At 36.9% G+C, this 19,288-nt stretch overlaps 1 non-coding gene across 1 annotated transcript; it reads right to left on the reverse strand.

Annotated features, from left to right (window-relative positions):
- Positions 1-4,666: 4,666 nt before the first annotated feature.
- LOC133813202 (small nucleolar RNA R71) lies at positions 4,667-4,773 on the reverse strand. Its single transcript, XR_009884239.1, has one exon. It is a non-coding gene; the product is annotated as a small nucleolar RNA R71 (small nucleolar RNA).
- Positions 4,774-19,288: the final 14,515 nt, after the last annotated feature.

Here is a 19,288-nt window from a genome sequence, read left to right on the forward strand (position 1 = left end):
TCAATAAATATGTCTTTAATTCTTAAGAGTTCAGTCTCATATTTATAGTGGAATCATCATGAGATTAATATATATGATTATTTAGTCAAAGAGTTTTGGTTAATATTCTTTTATTTATTGGAGCTTGGAATTATTGGTCCATAGGTCCCTGGAGCGGCTCTATCAACACTAATCAAGGTAAGAGTTGATACAAGGGTCAAACTGTGAATGGGCTATTTTAGAGAATATTTATTCTTCAGGATAAATATGTAATTATGTGATAATTGAAGTTGCACAATTTATTATTGCATTTGTGCAATTTTCGAAATTGTGTAGAAATAGAAGAATTTGATTTTAATCAATTATTTTATTTAAGTGTGAATAGATAAATATGGATAGTCAAAATTGGTTTTGATTATTATATTTATTTAATTAATAATAAGATGATAATGGAAATTCAAATTTTGAATTTTGAAATTTAAGTTGTTATCTTTTCCTTAAAAAGATGATACCTTATTTGAATTTCTAATTATTAATTAATTAAAATAAAAACAATGAAAAAATTCAAATCTCATTTTCAGGAATAGTGCCACACGCATAGGGCTTGGACTGCTCTATGCGTGTAGCACTACTAATGTGATCAGTTATTGGTTTTTTATTTTATTTTTAATTAATTAATAAAACATTTTAAAAAGGGGTTTTAAAATAGAATGTAAGACTTTGTCTTTTATCATTATCATTATTATTATTAAAGATGATTATTGTTTATTTATTATTATTATGATAATAATGTCTATATATTCTATATGATAGAAAATAGAAAGAAAAAAAACAAGTTTTTACAGAAAAGAAAAACTATTCCGGAGGAGCATGCGCAAGAAGTACCAGTTGTACAGCCGTCTGTTCAACCTGCAGCTGGTACTTTTGATCCCTATATGCAGATGATGCAGAATCAATTCCAATATTTGGTTCAACAGAACAATTATCAGATTGCGCAGCATCAGCATATGCAGCAATACTTGGCGCAGTAAAGTGAGTATCAAATTGCTCACGTGGACCAGCTAAATGCATTGGTAAATCGGTGGTCTCTCCGGAACGATGAAGATGTAGCTCCATTTCCTTTACCATCTCAATTTGTCCCGTATCAACCGCCGCCACCGCCTCCACCATTATAAATGTCAATGGTAAGTCTCTTTTTCTTTACTTTTGTTTTATTTTATTTTGATTTCAAAAGAAAAGAAAAACAAAAAAACAAAAACAAAAACATATCAAACAAACATTGGGGACAATGTTTAGGTTCAGTTTGGGGGAAGAGAATTATTGTTGTTTGTCGTGTCTGTGTTGTCTTGTTTTGGTTTCTGTGTTGTTTTGTTTTGGTTTTAGTTGTGTTAGTTGTGTTTTGTTTAGGGTGTTAGTTTAATCAAGTTACCAATGACTAGCCAGTGATAATATGATTGAATGATGAACTGTGTAAATTGAATGGGAATAAAACTAAAAGAAATATGTGTGCTTGGTTGAATATTTTGTTCTATTTTTCTTAAACACTTAAATAATTGAGAGTTTAATCATGATTTTGATCAATTTTATGTGAATAAATTTTATGCTTGCTAAGTTTGAAATAGGAAGGGAAGATTGGATTGGTTTATCCTAGAACTTGTTTGCTTGCTTTTTGAGGCGAAATCTTAGATCATGCATGCTTAGAAAAATAATTTAGCCAATTTTTTTTGGACCGTTTGAGCCTTTCAAGCCAACCTTGATATGTTTAATCCTTAGTTACCCATTGTTGAGCATAAATTGACCCTTTTATTGATTGACATTTGCTTTGAGCTAATAACTTGAAAACCTAACAATTATTTTGTCTTTCCCTTGCATGTACCATGAACATATGAATGATAATTGGGATTGATTTGTAATAGGGGGGTTATGTATGACAAGTTGTGTCAATAATGGAGAAAATACATTTTGAGAGAAAGAAGAGAAAAGTAGAAAAAGAAAACAAGAAAAAGAAAAAAAAATTCAATGATGAGATAACATTACACTCCAAATTGTATTATCAAGGAATAAGTTTGGGGGAGTGTAATGTTATATATAAAAAATAAAAATAAAAAGAAGAAAATTTTTGTTTATGCAATTTCTCTCGAAATGATAAGATATTGGGAACAGTGGGATTGGACTTGTGATTTGTATTTAATGTAGAGTTGGTTGGTTAGCGTTCATGGTATATGTTGAGCTTAAATGACTTTCTCATCCACCTTTGCCTAAGCCATTCAGTTATAAGCTTGAAAAGACCTATTGATTTCTGAGCATGTTTTGTCTACATTAGTGGAGATTAGCAAGTATTGCAAGCTTATGGGATATTATTTGGTTGTTGGATTGGAATGGAAACTCAGTGAGCATAAAGGAATTCAATTACATATTATTTTTTAATCATGATTTTGAGAGCTATTATTTTTGTTGTTTAATTGAATGGAATGAATGTTTCAACTGAAATTCTGGATTACAAGTTGAGTTCCTTGAAGATTATATAAGTGAGTTATTTGTCATAGCTTGAGGCTTAGTATTGTTGTTGGCTTGATTCAAAATGTGTGTGTGTGTTTTTGTTCTTCGTTGAGTTGTTTGTTTTGGTTTACTCGAGGACGAGTAAAAGTCAAGTTTGGGGGAATTTGATGAGTCTGTTTTTAGCATAGTTTTTAACATGTGTTTAGGGTAAGTTTGAGTCATTTTGGTGGAGTGTTATGCGGTATTATGCTTGTTTTGGTATGTTTGTAGGAAATAGGAGAAGAAAACGTGAAGTTTGGGAAATGACTGAAAAATCAGCTTAAATTGGGAAATTTATGCTAAATGTTGACAAAAAGGAAGTTGAAGACTCATTTGTGGAGATAATTGTTTGTTTTGGAGTTTGGAAAAAAGTTTTTGGAAGAATTAAAGGGGCCGCGGCGCTTGAATGAAGAGCTGCGGCACAAGGAAAAAGCAGAGAGGGCCATTTTCTGGTATTTTGAAGGGTCGCGGCGCTCGCTGAAGTCAGAGAGGGGGCTGCGCATGAACAAAGAGGCGCGCCGTGGCGCTTGGATGCTAGGGCCGCGGCGCGTGTGGCTGTACGTGGCCTGAAGAAGTGGCATAATTTTTAGATATTTTAGGGTTGTTTTTAAAATACGATTTAAGAGTTAATTAGGGGATTATTCTATTCATTATTAGAGGTGTAGAGAAGTCATTAGAGACAGAGGAGAACATTGAAGACCTAGAGTTTGATTTCTTATTTTCATCTGTATTCTCTTTACTGGGGTTTATGTTTATATTTAATTTGATTGATTTCATTATGTCTGCTTTGAACTAATCTTGTTATTAGGGTTTTAGTGGATTCTTCTTGAAACTTTTGATCTCTTAATGAAATTTTCCTGAATTTCTTTCTTCTGCTGTGTATTATTTATCGTATGCTTAATGCTTGTGAATGTTTGATCATCATTTACATGTTTATATGATTTTAACCTATACTCTGAAAAGAGAAGGATAATTATGCTATAGGTAAATAATCACAATTTTATATTAGACGAAAGTACTTCTATGAATTGTGTAGATTAGGGATTATGTGTTTAAAGCCTGCAATATATTGATTTACCACAGAAACGTAGGAAATAATATATTGTAGAGAATTATAGATCCTAACAAGACTATAAGATATAATTGTAATCTGCTACCACAATAGAATTAAGAAATATTGAGAATTGGTTAGAAATCATAAGTGGATGGTTGATGAAACTAAAGCCCTAACTTTTGCATCTATTGAATTAAATCAAATTCATCTCTGCATTTCTTTAAGTGCTTAGTAGTTTTCTTAATTTTTAGTAATAATTATTTTATTTATCAATCTGAAATTATTATTTAAATCAATTAGAATTAGAGGTTAATTATTGGTAATTAATAGCAGTCTTCGTGGGATCGACACTTTACTTATCATATATTACTTTATTAGACCGCGTATACTTGCGTGTTACTTTTTGGCGATCAAGTTTTTGGCGCCGTTGCCGGGGACTGTTTTTATTAATATCAATAAGTTAATTTTTGTTCTAATTTGATTTGTTTTTTTTTATTTTTATTTTTTTAACATTTATTCGGATAAAGGTTCTTTTGTGTTTCAGGTTGTTGTTGGTATATGCGAAGTAACAAACAAAAATAGATTATACCAATAGACTGGGAAATTGAAAGAACGTGCAGACAGAACCGGAAAATAAAAAGGAAATTGGAATTCACCATGGCTGATAATTTGGGAAATGGTGCTAATAATGGTGAAGGGGCTACTGAGGTTCAAAGGGAGCAAGGAGCACGAACATTAAGAGATTATGTACTTCCTATTGTTATAGGAGTGCATTCATGCATTAGACCTCCAACCATTGCTGCCAACAACTTTGAGATTAAGCCAGCTATCCTTCAGATGGTTCAAACAACTGTTCAGTTTGGCGGTATGCCGACGGAGGACCCTAATTTACACATAGCTAATTTTCTGGAGTTATGTGCAACGTTCAAGATGAATGGGGTGAGTGATGATGCTATAAGACTAAGGCTATTCCCATTTTCACTGAGGGATAGGGCGAAAAGTTGGTTGATATCCTTACAAGCGAATTCGATCACTACATGGGAGGAGTTAGCTCAGAAATTCCTTGCCAAGTTCTTTCCTCCAACAAAGGCTGCAAAGTTAAGGGGTGAGATTAATATTTTTTATCAGTTGGATGGAGAGTCACTGTATGATTCTTGGGAGCGCTTTAAGGAGTTGTTAAGGAAGTGTCCGCACCATGGAATAGAAAAATGGATGTTGGTGCATAATTTTTATAATGGGTTGAATGGGGCGACAAGAACAATTATAGATGTTGCAGCGGGAGGTGCCTTTATGAGTAAAAGTGCTAATGAGGCATATGAGCTATTACAGGAGATGGCGATGAATAATTATCAATGGCCAACTGAAAGGGGATAGCCAAAGAAGGTGGCTGGAATGATGGAATTGGATGCTATAACCATGCTTACAGCTCAAGTAGCAACCTTGACGAAGCAATTACAAAAGACTACACTCCCATCTCAAGCTATGCAGGTTCAAAACCTTTGTGAAGTGTGTGGTACAACCCATCAACCAAACCAATGCCCTGCTATAGACATGAATAACATGCCCATGGAAGAAGTCCAAGCCATAGGAAATTACCAAAGACAGCCTAATAATCCCAATTCCATGACCTACAACCCAGCTTGGAAGAGCCATCCCAACTTTTCCTGGTCTAACAACCAAAACACCCTCCAACCTTATCCTCCACCTCAGCCACCATATCAACCTACCCAAATTAGGCCACCTTATCCACAGCAATATGCACACCAAAATCCTCCACCGGGCTATTATCAACCACAAAATAGACCACCTCCCCAAATGCCAATGACACCAGCTGAAACCCAACCTAATGTGCTTAACCAATTCATGACTGAAACTAGGGCATCCATAAGAATTTTAGAGACTCAAATAGGGCAATTGGCTACTTTAATGACTAATAGAGCTCAAGGAAATTTGCCTAGCACTACAGAAGTTAATCCTAAAGAATAGTGCCAAGCTATTACTTTGAGGAGTGGAACGAGATATGAAGGGCTAAAGAAGAGTCAGTCAGAAGAAGAAGAGAAGAAGTTGGATGATAAAAAGGTTACTGAAGGCCTTAAGGAAGAAGAGGATACCCTACCTGTAAATATTGAGCATCATGTTAGAGTTCCATATCCACAAAGACTTCGCAAGCATAATTTGGATAGGCAGTTTGCAAAGTTTTTAGAGGTGTTCAAGAAGCTACACATAAATATACCATTCGCGGAAGCATTGGAACAGATGCCTAGCTATGTAAAGTTTATGAAGGAGATTCTCTCTAATAAGAGAAAGATGGGTGATTACGAAACAGTGGCGTTAACAGAAGAATGTAGTGCGATTTTACAAAGGAAGCTTCCTCAAAAGTTAAGAGATCCTGGGAGTTTTACCATTCCATGCACTATTGGGGAGTTTGAATGTAAGCATGCTCTTTGCGATTTGGGGGCGAGTATTAATTTAATGCCTTTATCTGTATTCCGGAGGCTTGGTTTGGGGGAAGCTAGGCCAACTACAGTAACATTACAGCTGGCTGATAGATCTGTGAAGCATCCACGTGGTATTATAGAAGATGTATTGGTAAAGGTGGATAAGTTTATCTTTCCAGCTGATTTTATAGTTCTTGATATGGAGGAGGATGAGAATGTTCCTATTATTTTGGGGAGACCATGTTTAGCAACTGGGCAAGCATTGATAGATGTGCAAAAGGGAGAGTTGAATCTGAGAGTTCAAGGGGAGGAAGTAGTATTTAATGTGTTTAAGGCTATGACTTATCCTAAAGCAAGTGATAGTTGTTTCTCAGTTGATGTGGTCGAAGAAGTAGTAGAAAGAAAAAAATTAAGAGAGGATCCTCTTGAGTTGAGTCTTACAGTCGATGATGTAGATGGTGAGGAAAATGAAGAAGTGATGAATTATTTAAAGTGGATCAAATCAGCTGAGCCGTGGAAACATAAGAAATTTGAAGAATTGGGTGCAGGTCCAGACAGACCATTACCATCGATTTTGAAGCCACCTGTTTTAGAATTGAAAGTTTTACCCAATCATCTCCACTATGCTTATCTTGGGGAAAAAGAGACTCTTCCAGTTATAGTCTCATCATTTCTTTCGGAGGTTGAGGAGGAGAAGTTTTTGAGGGTTCTACGAACTCATAAAACTGCTATAGGGTGGACTCTGGCTGATATAAGAGGAATTAGCCCATCAACAGTTATGCATAGAATTCTTATGGAAGATGAGGCGAAACTGACTATTGACGCTCAAAGAAGACTTAATCCAACAATGAAGGGAGTGGTGAGGAAAGAGATTTTGAAGTGGTTGGATGCTGGAGTGATTTACCCTATTTATGATAGTGCTTGGGTAAGTCCAGTGCAAGTAGTACCGAAAAAAGGGGGTATGACAGTGGTAAAGAATGAAAGCAATCAACTAATTCCAACTAGGACTGTGACGGGTTGGAGAATATGTATTGATTATCGGAAGTTGAATAAGGCCACAAGGAAAGATCATTTTCCTTTGCCTTTCATTGATCAAATGTTGGATAGATTGGCGGGGCATAATTACTATTGTTTTCTAGACGGGTACTCGGGCTATCACCATATCGTAATTGCACTGGAGGATCAAGAAAAGACAACGTTTACATGTCCTTATGGGACTTTTACTTTTCAAAGGATGCCATTCGGGCTATGTAATGCACCAGCCACGTTTCAACGATGTATGATGGCAATATTCTCTGACATGGTTGAAAAGGGGATTGAAATTTTTATCGATGATTTTTCGGTATATGGGTCCTCTTTTGACACGTGTTTGACTAATTTAGAGATGGTGTTGAGAAGGTGTGAGGAGTCGCATTTGGTGCTTAATTGGGAAAAGTGCCACTTTATGGTTAATGAAGGAATTGTATTGGGGCACAGAATTTCTAAGAAAGGAATTGAAGTGGATCGGGCCAAGATTTCTACTATAGAGAATTTGCCACCTCCAATTTCAGTTAAGGGAGTGAGGAGTTTCTTGGGCCATTTGGGGTTTTATCGGAGATTTATCAAAGACTTCTCTAAGATCTCAAAGCTGCTGTCTACCTTGTTGATGAATGGGGTTCCTTTTGATTTTAATGATGAGTGTTTGATTGCTTTCAAGACTCTCAAGGAGAAGCTCACTTCAGCGCCGATAGTATGTACACCTAATTGGGACCTTCCATTTGAGCTTATGTGCGACGCTAGTGATTATGCGGTTGGAGCGGTTCTTGGGCAGAGAGTGGACAAGGTATTTCGAACTATATACTATGCTAGTCGAACTTTAAATGATGCTCAACTAAATTATGCAACAACAGAAAAAGAACTTCTAGCCATAGTTTATGCTTTCGATAAGTTCCGTCCATATTTGATCGGAAATAAGTTGGTTGTCTATACGAATCATTTGGCAATAAAGTATCTTATGACTAAGAAAGACTCTAAGCCTCGTCTTATTCAGTGGATTTTGTTATTACAAGAATTTGATGTGGAAATTAAGGATAAGAAAGGTACTGAGAATTTGGTGGCTGATCATTTGTCTCGTTTAGAGGTTGAGAAAAATTCTCTTGATAAAGAAGTTCAGAGTAATGATGCTTTTTCGAATGAGCAGTTGTTCGAAGTGAATGTTTGCAAGGAGGTTCCATGGTTTGCGGATTATGTTAATTATTTGGCTGCTAAGGTTATACCCCCTGAGATGACAAGGCAACAATTAAAGAAATTTTTTTCGAAGGTGAAGCATTATTATTGGGAGGAGCCTATTCTGTATAAGCATTGCCCAGATCACGTTATTCAAAGATGTGTGCCCGAAGAGGAGATGTTGTCAATCTTAACTCATTGTCATAGTTTGCATTGTGGCGGTCATTTTGGTAGAACAAGAACAACTGCGAAGGTTTTGCAAAGTGGGTTTTATTGGCCTACATTATTTAAGGATGCTAATGATTTTGTCAAAAGTTGTGACCGTTGTCAACGGACTGGGAACATATCAAGAAGAGATCAAATGCCGATGACTGGTATTTTGGAAGTTGAGCTATTTGACGTATGGGGGATAGACTTTATGGGACCTTTCCCATCATCGTATAATAACAAATATATTTTTCTTGCGGTGGATTATGTTTCTGAATGGGTAGAATCCGCAGCAACTCCTACTTGTGATGGGAAGGAAGTTATTAAATTCCTGCATAAAAATATCTTTACTCGATTCGGTACTCCAAGAGCTATTAATAGTGATCGGGGAAGTCATTTTTGCAATAAGTGGTTCACTGCTCTTTGTGCTCGCTATGGTGTTCATCATCGAAAGGCATTATTCTATCACCCAATTGCAAATGGCCAAGCTGAAGTATCGAATAGAGAAATAAAAGGTATCTTGGAAAAGACAGTAAATACTTCGAGGAAGGATTGGTCGAAGAAGCTTGATGATTCACTTTGGGCTTATCGCACGGCATTTAAAACTCCGATTGGTATGTCACCATATCGATTGGTGTTTGGTAAGGCTTGTCATCTACCGGTGGAACTGGAGCATAAAGCTTATTGGGCTGTGAAAAAGTTAAATGTTGATCTCTTCATGGCGGGGCATCATAAGCTTATGGAGTTAAATGAGCTTGAGGAATTCCGAAATGAAGCCTATGAGAATGCGAAGATATATAAGGAGAAGTCGAAGGCTTTTCATGATAAGAGAATATTAAGGAAGGATTTTCAACCACGGGATAAAGTTTTGCTCTTTAATTCTAGGCTTAAACTTTTTCCTGGTAAATTGAAGTAGCGATGGTCTAGACCGTACACGGTAGTCTTCTCACTTCCTTATGGAGCAGTACAAGTTCATAGTGAGAAGACGAGAGATTTTAAGGTGAACAGTCAGAGATTGAAGCATTACTTGGAGGGTCCGGTGGAGACATGTAGGTCCGTGGTCAAGTTGGAACTGGTTTGATCTGAAGAATAAAGCAGCGTCCGGCTAAATGACGTTAACGACAACGCTCTTAGGAGGCATTCCTATGTTTATTTTTAATTTTCAGTTCAGTTAGTTTGTAAAAAGTATGAACAATTTTTAGTTTTTATTTTTTTTTAGTTGTGGTTGGACATATTATTTTTTTAGTTTTTAGTATTTTTGAATGTAATAGAACCATGGAAATCGTGAAAACTATTAAAAAAATTAAAAAGAATGAAAATTTTGAAGTCTGAAGAGAGGGCTGCGGCGCATGCAACAAGAGCCGCGGCCCTTGACGAAAAACAAAGAAGGTGGCTCGGGTTGCAGCAAGCGCCGCGGCGCATATGGGAAGGGCTACGGCGCCAGGAAATTTCCCAGAAAAAGAAATTTGGGGCACGCCGCAGCACTTATGGGGGTCCGAGGCTTAAAGGGGGTTTCCCTCTTTCATTTTGGTCATTCTCTCCATTTTGAAAAAAATTCCACAACACATTTCTCTCCATTTTCTCTCTAATTTCCTTTCTTTTACCCAGAAATTTCTTCTCAATCTCCCTCTTACATCTTGACTCCACATACAAATTCCTCCAATTATTTCTTTTTCCTTCCCATTTCCTATTCTGATTTTGAAATCCCTAATCCCCAAAAATTCTTCAAACCCTTAATTTTCAAATTCTATCAATTGGAGTGGTGATTTTATGATTACTTGGTGTAATTGAAGGGTGCAAGTGGAATTTATCATTGTCAAGTAAGTGTTTCTCAACATCTTCCAATTTTTTTTGGTGATTTCTTTATATAGAAGGCATTGTGAAGGGATTTTTGATTGAAGATTATAGTGGGGATAGTGAAGTATTGTAGTGAATTGGTTTGCTTTATTTGAGAAAATATTTGGAATTTGGGGAATATTGAAAAATCAGGGGAGGTGCTGTCCAATTTTTCGTAGCATATCATGGGGCCTAAAAGAAATCCTTCTAGGGCATCATCTTCTAGGAACACCAATAGACCATCTTCTTCTAGGCCATCTACGTCTAAGGAACCTGAACCACCCCCAGAATATGATGTTACAAAATTCATAAGTAAGGCCGCTTTTGAGCGATACACAAGGATACGTTAGAGGAAGGTCATAAGTGAGCAGGGTTTTGAGTATACTGAATCACCATGTGAATTCTCAACTTATGCAGAAATTAGGGGAGAAATTCAAAGAAGGGGATGGGCCATGTTTGCTGAAGAGGATGTCAGTCATGCAAACTTTTCAGTGGTGTTAGAATTTTATGCAAATTATGTGGAGATGAGGAATATAGAAGTATTTGTTCGAGGTGTCCAAGTTCCAGTTGGTATAGACACTATTGCTGGATTGTACGATATACCAATGTATGAACGAGAGGAGGATCAATATCATCAATGGGCTCATGGGGATGATATTAATTGGGTCGACGTGGCTGAAACTTTAAGTATATCGGGAGCCTGATTTACCGTTGTTGGTGGTGTTCCGAAATATCTTTGGCGCTATCAATTGAATCATGTGGCGTGGGCTTGGGTGCACTTTGTGAGTGCAAGGCTAATGCCGACTACTCATATTTCGGATATCAACAAGGAGAGGTTGATGTTGGTATATGACATTATGACTGGAATGATAATCGATGTAGGCCGAGTCATTAGGAAGAGTATGAAGGATACTAGTATGTTAACCACTACGTGAGGAATAGGTCATGGCTCCCTAATCACTGATTTATGCCGAACATATGGAGTTGTTATGTTTGGAAGTGATGTTGTTCGGAAACCTATGTCGACGATTTCTAAAAATAGGGTGCTTGGTTATGAACTACCTTCCTTAGAAGCACCACCACCTCGACAACGTGCAGCTGATAAAAGACAACGTTTAGATGATGTTGATGAAGAGGATAATGAAGCATATGTGAAGGGTACTATTCTGGAGGAGCGTGCGCAAGAGGTACCAGTTGACAGCCGTCTGTTCAACCTGCAGCTGGTACGTTTGATCCCTATATGCAGATGATGCAGAATCAATTCCAATATTTGGTTCAACAGAACAATTATCAGATTGCGCAGCATCAGCATATGCAGCAATACTTGGCGCAGCAAAGTGAGTATCAAATTGCTCACGTGGACCAGCTAAATGCATTGGTAAATCGGTGGTCTCTCCAGAACGATGAAGATGTAGCTCCATTTCCTTTACCATCTCAATTTGTCCCGTATCAACCGCCGCCACCGCCTCCACCATTTTAAATGTCTATGGTAAGTCTCTTTTTCTTTACTTTTGTTTTATTTTATTTTGTTTTCAAAAGAAAAAAAAACAAAAAAACAAAAACATATCAAACAAACATTGGGGACAATGTTTAGGTTCAGTTTGGGGGAAGAGATTTATTGTTGTTTGTCGTGTCTGTGTTGTCTTGTTTTGGTTTCTGTGTTGTTTTGTTTTGGTTTTAGTTGTGTTAGTTGAATCAAGTTACCAATGATTAGCCAGTGATAATATGATTGAATGATGAACTGTGTAAATTGAATGGGAATAAAACTAAAAGAAATCTATGTGCTTGGTTGAATATTTTGTTCTATTTTTCTTAAACACTTAAATAATTGAGAGCTTAATCATGATTTTGATAAATTTTATGTGATGGAATTAAATTTATGCTTGCTAAGTTTGAAATAGGAAGGGAATATTGGCTTGGTTTATCCTAGAACTTGTTTCCTTGCTTTTTGAGGCGAAATCTTAGATCATGCATGCTTAGAAAAATGATTTAGGCAATTTTTTTTGGACTGTTTGAGCCTTTCAATCCAACCTTGATATGTTTAATCCTTAGTTACCCATTGTTGAGCCTAAATTGACCCTTTTATTGATTGACATTTGCTTTGAGCTAATAACTTGAAAACCTAACTATTATTTTGTCTTTCCCTTGCGTGTACCATGAACATATGAATGATAATTGGGATTGATTTGTAATAGGGGGGTTATGTATGACAAGTTGTGTCAATAATGGAGAAAATACATTTTGAGAGAAAGAAGAGAAAAGTAGAAAAAGAAAACAATAAAAAGAAAAACATATTCAATGATGAGATAACATTACACTCCAAATTGTATTATCAAGGAATAAGTTTGGGGGAGTGTAATGTTATATATAAAAAATAAAAATAAAAAGAATAAAATTTTTGTTTATGCAATTTCTCTCGAAATGATAAGATATTGGGAACAGTGGGATTGGACTTGTGATTTGTATTCAATGTAGAGTTGGTTGGTTAGCGTTCATGGTATATGTTGAGCTTAAATGACTTTCTCATCCACCTTTGCCTAAGCCATTCAGTTATAAGCTTGAAAAGACCTATTGATTTCTGAGCATGTTTTGTCTACATTAGTGGAGATTAGCAAGTATAGCAAGCTTATGAGATATTATTTGGTTGTTGGATTGGAATGGAAACTCAGTGAGCATAAAGGAATTCAATTACATATAATTTGTTAATCATGATTTTGAGAGCTATTATTTTTGTTGTTTAATTGAATGGAATGAATGTTTCAACTGAAATTCTGGATTACAAGTTGAGTTCCTTGAAGATTATATAAGTGAGTTATTTGTCATAGCTTGAGGCTTAGTATTGTTGTTGGCTTGATTCAAAATGTGTGTGTGTGTGTTTTTGTTATTCGTTGAGTTGTTTGTTTTGGTTTACTCAAGGACGAGTAAAAGTCAAGTTTGGGGGAATTTGGTGAGTCTGTTTTTAGCATAGTTTTTAACATGTGTTTAGGGTAAGTTTGAGTCATTTTGGTGGAGTGTTATGCGGTATTATGCTTGTTTTGGTATGTTTGCAGGAAATAGGAGAAGAAAACGTGAAGTTTGGGAAATGACTGAAAAATCAGCTTAATTTGGGAAATTTATGCTAAATGTTGACAAAAAGGAAGTTGAAGACTCATTTGTGGAGATAATTGTTCGTTTTGGAGTTTGGAAAAAAGTTTTTGGATGAATTAGAGGGGCCGCGGCGCTTGAATGAAGAGCTGCGGCGCAAGGAAAAAGCAGAGAGGGCCATTTTCTGGAATTTTGAAGGGTCGCGGCGCTCGCTGAAGTCAGAGAGGGGGCTACCCATGAACAAAGAGGCGCGCCGTGGCGCTTGGATGCTAGGGCCGCGGCGCGTGTGGCTGTACGTGGCCTGCAGAAGTGGCATAATTGTTAGATATTTTAGGGTTGTTTTTAAAATACGATTTAAGAGTTAATTAGGGGATTATTCTATTCATTATTAGAGGTGTAGAGAAGTCATTAGAGACAGAGGAGAACATTGAAGACCTAGAGTTTGATTTCTTATTTTCATTTGTATTCTCTTTACTGGGGTTTATGTTTATATTTAATTTGATTGATTTCATTATGTCTGCTTTGAACTAATCTTGTTATTAGGATTTTAGTGGATTCTTCTTGAAACTTTTGATCTCTTAATGAAATTTTCCTGAATTTCTTTCTTCTGCTGTGTATTATTTATCGTATGCTTAATGCTTGTGAATGTTTGATCATCATTTACATGTTTATATGATTTTAACCTATACTCTGAAAAGAGAAGGATAATTATGCTATAGGTAAATAATCACAATTTTATATTAGACGAAAGTACTTCTATGAATTGTGTAGATTAGGGATTATGTGTTTAAAGCCTGCAATATATTGATTTACCACAGAAACGTAGGAAATAATATATTGTAGAGAATTATAGATCCTAACAAGACTATAAGATATAATTGTAATCTGCTACCACAATAGAATTAAGAAATATTGAGAATTGGTTAGAAATCATAAGTGGATGGTTGATGAAACTAAAGCCCTAACTTTTGCATCTATTGAATTAAATCAAATTCATCTCTGCATTTCTTTAAGTGCTTAGTAGTTTTCTTAATTTTTAGTAATAATTATTTTATTTATCAATCTGAAATTATTATTTAAATCAATTAGAATTAGAGGTTAATTATTGGTAATTAATAGCAGTCTTCGTGGGATCGACACTTTACTTATCATATATTACTTTATTAGACCGCGTATACTTGCGTGTTACTTTTTGGCGATCAGTGCCCACCCACATCTTGAGGTGTAGAGAACGTCTTGGAAGATCTAGGTGTGAGTACTCTTGCAAGGATAGGAAGATTGAAATATATACGAAAAGATTCAAGGATTCTTGATAGGCTACGAGAAGTAAATCATTTTGTATTATTTTTTCATATACATATTATATATTGATTAACATATTGCATATTAGAGTATCCTCATATAAAGTTGTTTATATGAAAAGAATTTGTTGTATAAAATACTATCATTACCGCAATTTTTGCTACGCACTAGGAACTGTTCCTAACACATATTGTTGTCTCAGGAGGCGAATCTCATCTTCCTGCCTCTCTAACCTGGCTTGAATATCAGCAAGCACCTGTTGCTAGTTTTCTGGAGCTGGCAGTGGGGCCTAGCCCTAGTCATTCTCTTCTCTGGCCTGTATCTATTAGCCAGTCAGCCTCTTTGACCTTCGAGGGATCATACTGATATCTAACCCACTCTGCAGTGATCAAATCGGTCGTTAGGTAAGTAATAATTATACCTCTTGCCGCCTAATGATCCAAGATCAAACAAACAAACAGATGCAATGCTAATAAGCTTGCCAACACATAACATTCAATCATGGTGCTAATAAGCACTTCCTGATATTCACCACCAAATAACAATGCTAATAAGCATTCCTGACATTCATAAGAAATTAACGATGCAAATAAGCATGTTCAAACATTTATACATGTATGACAATGCTAATCAACATGTTCTTTAATCTCTTCCAGTGCTAATAAGCATTTCCTGACCTATATGCAACTAACGATGCTAATGAGCGTGTTCTTACCTACATGTCCATATAATAACGCTAATAAGCGGTTCATTTACATTCACAAGCAATAACAATGCTAATAAGCACATTCTTTATCATTCATGCAACAATCAAGGGCCAGGCCTTATCAGATTATCTCATGCTCCCTAAACAGGCATGCAGATAAGGCATTTATCTCTTATTTAAGCAGTTAAACACCTAACCACATAAATAGTTACCAAACCCTGAGTCGAGCTTGTCTTTAGTGGCGAATGTACATGCCCAGCCAGTCTTCAAGAACCCTTAAACCTTAGTAGCTCTGATACCAAGTTGTAACATCCTCCTAATCCAGGACAGTTATAATGTGTACTTTAAATAGTGTCAGACTCGCTAATCAAGTCATTTGGTTATAAACGTGTAACTAAGGATAACGTCAAGGGTTAGGGTTAAAATTTGTAGTCAAGGAACTGTTGACTTTTCATTTAAAAGTTTCATGCATACTTGGGATCCCAAAATATTACAAACAACCATTAAAACGGGTGTATATACATCAAAAGTTACAACCGGCCGACCTAAGCGGCAAAATAAGGGATACACCCCTAGTTCCTCTTAGATACCCTCGGATGTGGTGGACAAGCAGCCGCATATGTACACGTTGTCACTGAAGCTCTCCAACTCATGGCTGATCAAGCTTTCCTTTCCTCTAACCTGCACCACATAGCACCCGCGAGCCAAGGCTCAGTAAGAAAACTTAAACATGTGCATAAAAAGTAAATACAGGTTCTAAACACATATCTAGAATGCCCAGCAGTAATAACCTACTCATGCATGCATACAATTATAAATAAATGATCATTGGATCATTCTGGGGTCCGTTGCCCTGAATATTTGACCATAGAGTCAACCCCAGGCCCTATGCCTTAGCTATGTGACCATAGAGTCACATAGGGCCTTTTCCCATAACTCTGAGTAACTAGCCATGGAGCTAGTCCAGCGTACCTGGCGCTTTAATTTTTCAATGACCATAGGATCGGCCAATGTAATAGTACTTTCCTAATTGGGCCTAAGCCTTTTGACCAGTACGCAGCGTGCTATTGCTGCCCTTGACTAATAAGTCAAGCCCTGAGCTAGGTATTCAAATACAGATATAGATAAGCATACTTCAGACAATACAAGTATGCATACATATTAATCATATAGTACCATCAATTAAATGCCAACATAGTAATAACCATTTTCCTTCACGGGGTCGAGCCCTAGCTATGCAAACCATGCGAACAATAAAATAACACTTAGCTAGAAACGAAATATTCAAGTATGTTTAATCAACAAGCACAAACATAACTCAATCATGTTCATTCACAGGGGCCCAAGCCCTATTCATAGTTATAATCAACAACCGGGCCAAGCCCTAATCACATATATCACATATAGCATAATAATAAGAATGACCCTCGAGCACGATCCCAGTTCCGAGCCCTATAGATATCCTAGTCACAACCTTAATATAGGATCCTGTCAATAACAAGAAAATAAAGGCTTCCAAACCAAGTCCTAGCCGCCGAGACATCGAATTCTACTAAATCGGGTAGTAGGATCAATCTCGAGCCCTTAGGGTTGAGTTACCGCACTCAAAAATCCTCCCGGGGCTCAAAACCCCTTAAGCATCGCGGCCCCAAGCATCTAAGTCGCGGCCGCCCAAGTCAGAGGCCCCAGCCTCTCTCCTAACTGAACAAGCGTCGCGACATAACCTAACAGGCGCCGCGGCATGATCTCGCATCAGAAACTTCCCCTGACCTCTGAGTTCAAGAGGGACGTAGCACCCCAAGAACAGGGCTGCGACCTGACCATACGAGCATAGAATTCTCTTATTTTTCTTTAGCCAAACTCAACCACAAACAATCCCAAATAATTCTAGAACCACAATTCAATCCCCATAACAGATTCAACACATTACTAATATCAAAAACCAACTTAAACTTGATTAAAAACTCATCAAAACTCAAATTCAACACTTGAGCCACAAAGCACAATAACACCTCAATAACTGCCAAGCTAAAACAAAATTTCAATGGAAAAGAAAGTCTAAAGCTTACCTCACGTGGAAGTTAATTTCCCCTAGCTGCAACAAATCCAATCCCCCAAGTTCAGGCCTTCAATTCCCAAGTTTTCAGCCAACAATTCTCTTTAGTTCTCAAGAATCCTCTTAGAAAATGGAAGAGTATGAGGGAGAGAGAGAGAGAGTCAGTTGATGGAGAGGCAAGAAAGTGTGTTTTTTGTGTTTTGTTTTGTTTTCTTAAGGCTTAAGTAACTTAAGATAATCCCGAGGCTCGTGGCACCAAAAACGTCCCTGAGGGAAAAATGGTTCAAATCCCTGACATTCCCTCCTAATCTCACTGACTCTAAATATATCCTTGAATACTTATTCCCGATAATTTATACCTCTTAACTTGCCCCGTGTCGGGTATTGGGTCCCGTTGTGACTTTTTCTGCTAACTTGCTCCCTAGGATCGCCTCGTGCCGAGTAACCCAAATAAACCTGCAAAATAATGTGGTTTCTCACATATACCACATATATGCACATATTTACAATTATGCCCATAACGATCCAAATTACGAAAATTGCCCTTCTAATAAGAAACGGGCCCACATGCATATTTAATACACCTAAACATGCATATCCAGTCATATTATCATATAACTCACATAATCACATAATTACACCCAAATATATCTCATATAAGCATATAATTCCATAAATTGCCATCCTGGCCCCCTAATCAAGGTCCTAAGCCTTATTAGGTAATTTGGGACAACACTGTAGCTCCTCTGTCTGCTCTGCGAGGCCACCATCCTAGCTATAATCTTCTCAGTAGCCTCATTGGTCCTTTAAACTACTTCAAGAGCCAAATATTTCCTCTCTCCCATTTCATTTCGATGAATGGGTTATCTATATTTCCTACCATACAACATCTAGTATGGAGCCACTCCAATCGTTGACAGATAGTTGCTATTGTAGGAAACTTCAATCAAAGGTAAATATGTACTCCAGGACCCTTCAAAGTCCAATACACATGCCAGAAGCATGTCTTCCAATATCTGAATCTTCCTCTCGGATTGTCCATCTGTTTGAGGATGATAAGCAGTACTAAACTTCAACTATGTACCCATAGCCTTCTGGAAACTTCCCCAAAACTTGGAAGTAAGAGTGGGCTCCTGATTTGACACAGTAGACTTTGAAGCCTTGTGTAGACATACAATCTCTTTCACATACAGTTCCGATCCACTGTATAGTTTGTTCTCATAAGCAAAAAGTTAGCAAACTTGGTATATCAGTCCACGATCACCCATACTGAGTCATGCCGACTCACTGTCCTAGATAATCTAACTACAAAGTCCATGGTGATGTCCTCCCATTTCCACTCAGGGATACCCAAAGGCTGTTGTTGACCGCGTTTTTGGCCAACGACAAGTAGACGTCAAAACTACAATGAACATTCAAGAGAAAAATACGACACAAATAATTTTATAGTGGTTCAACCCCAATTTATTGGTAATAGCCTAATCCACTTGGAGTTGTGATATATATCCTACACTTAAGATTAGATGAACTTGAGCCAACTGAGTTTCTTAAATGTAAGTAGAAAAATACATAGTTTCTCTCTCTAAACTCTCTTAGAAAATGCCCCAAGATTCCCCCAAGTAACAGTCCCAAAGTCTCCAAAATAGAGAGTTTCTTTCAGTCTAAAAGATCAGATCCCCCAAAATGATGCCATGAGCCATTTATTTATAGGCTCATGGATCATACATAAATATCTCCCTTTGACCGGGTCCTTGGTTCTTCCAACAGACTTTAATTGATAAAATATAAATAAATCTAATATTACAACAATATGGCTATTATTCCGGGATATCTGAGAGATTCCTGCGACAGTTGAGAATGATTCGGGTTGAAGCTGTTACTGA

This window comes from Humulus lupulus, chromosome 1 (assembly GCF_963169125.1).
Source record: "Humulus lupulus chromosome 1, drHumLupu1.1, whole genome shotgun sequence".
Taxonomy (NCBI): domain Eukaryota; kingdom Viridiplantae; phylum Streptophyta; class Magnoliopsida; order Rosales; family Cannabaceae; genus Humulus; species Humulus lupulus.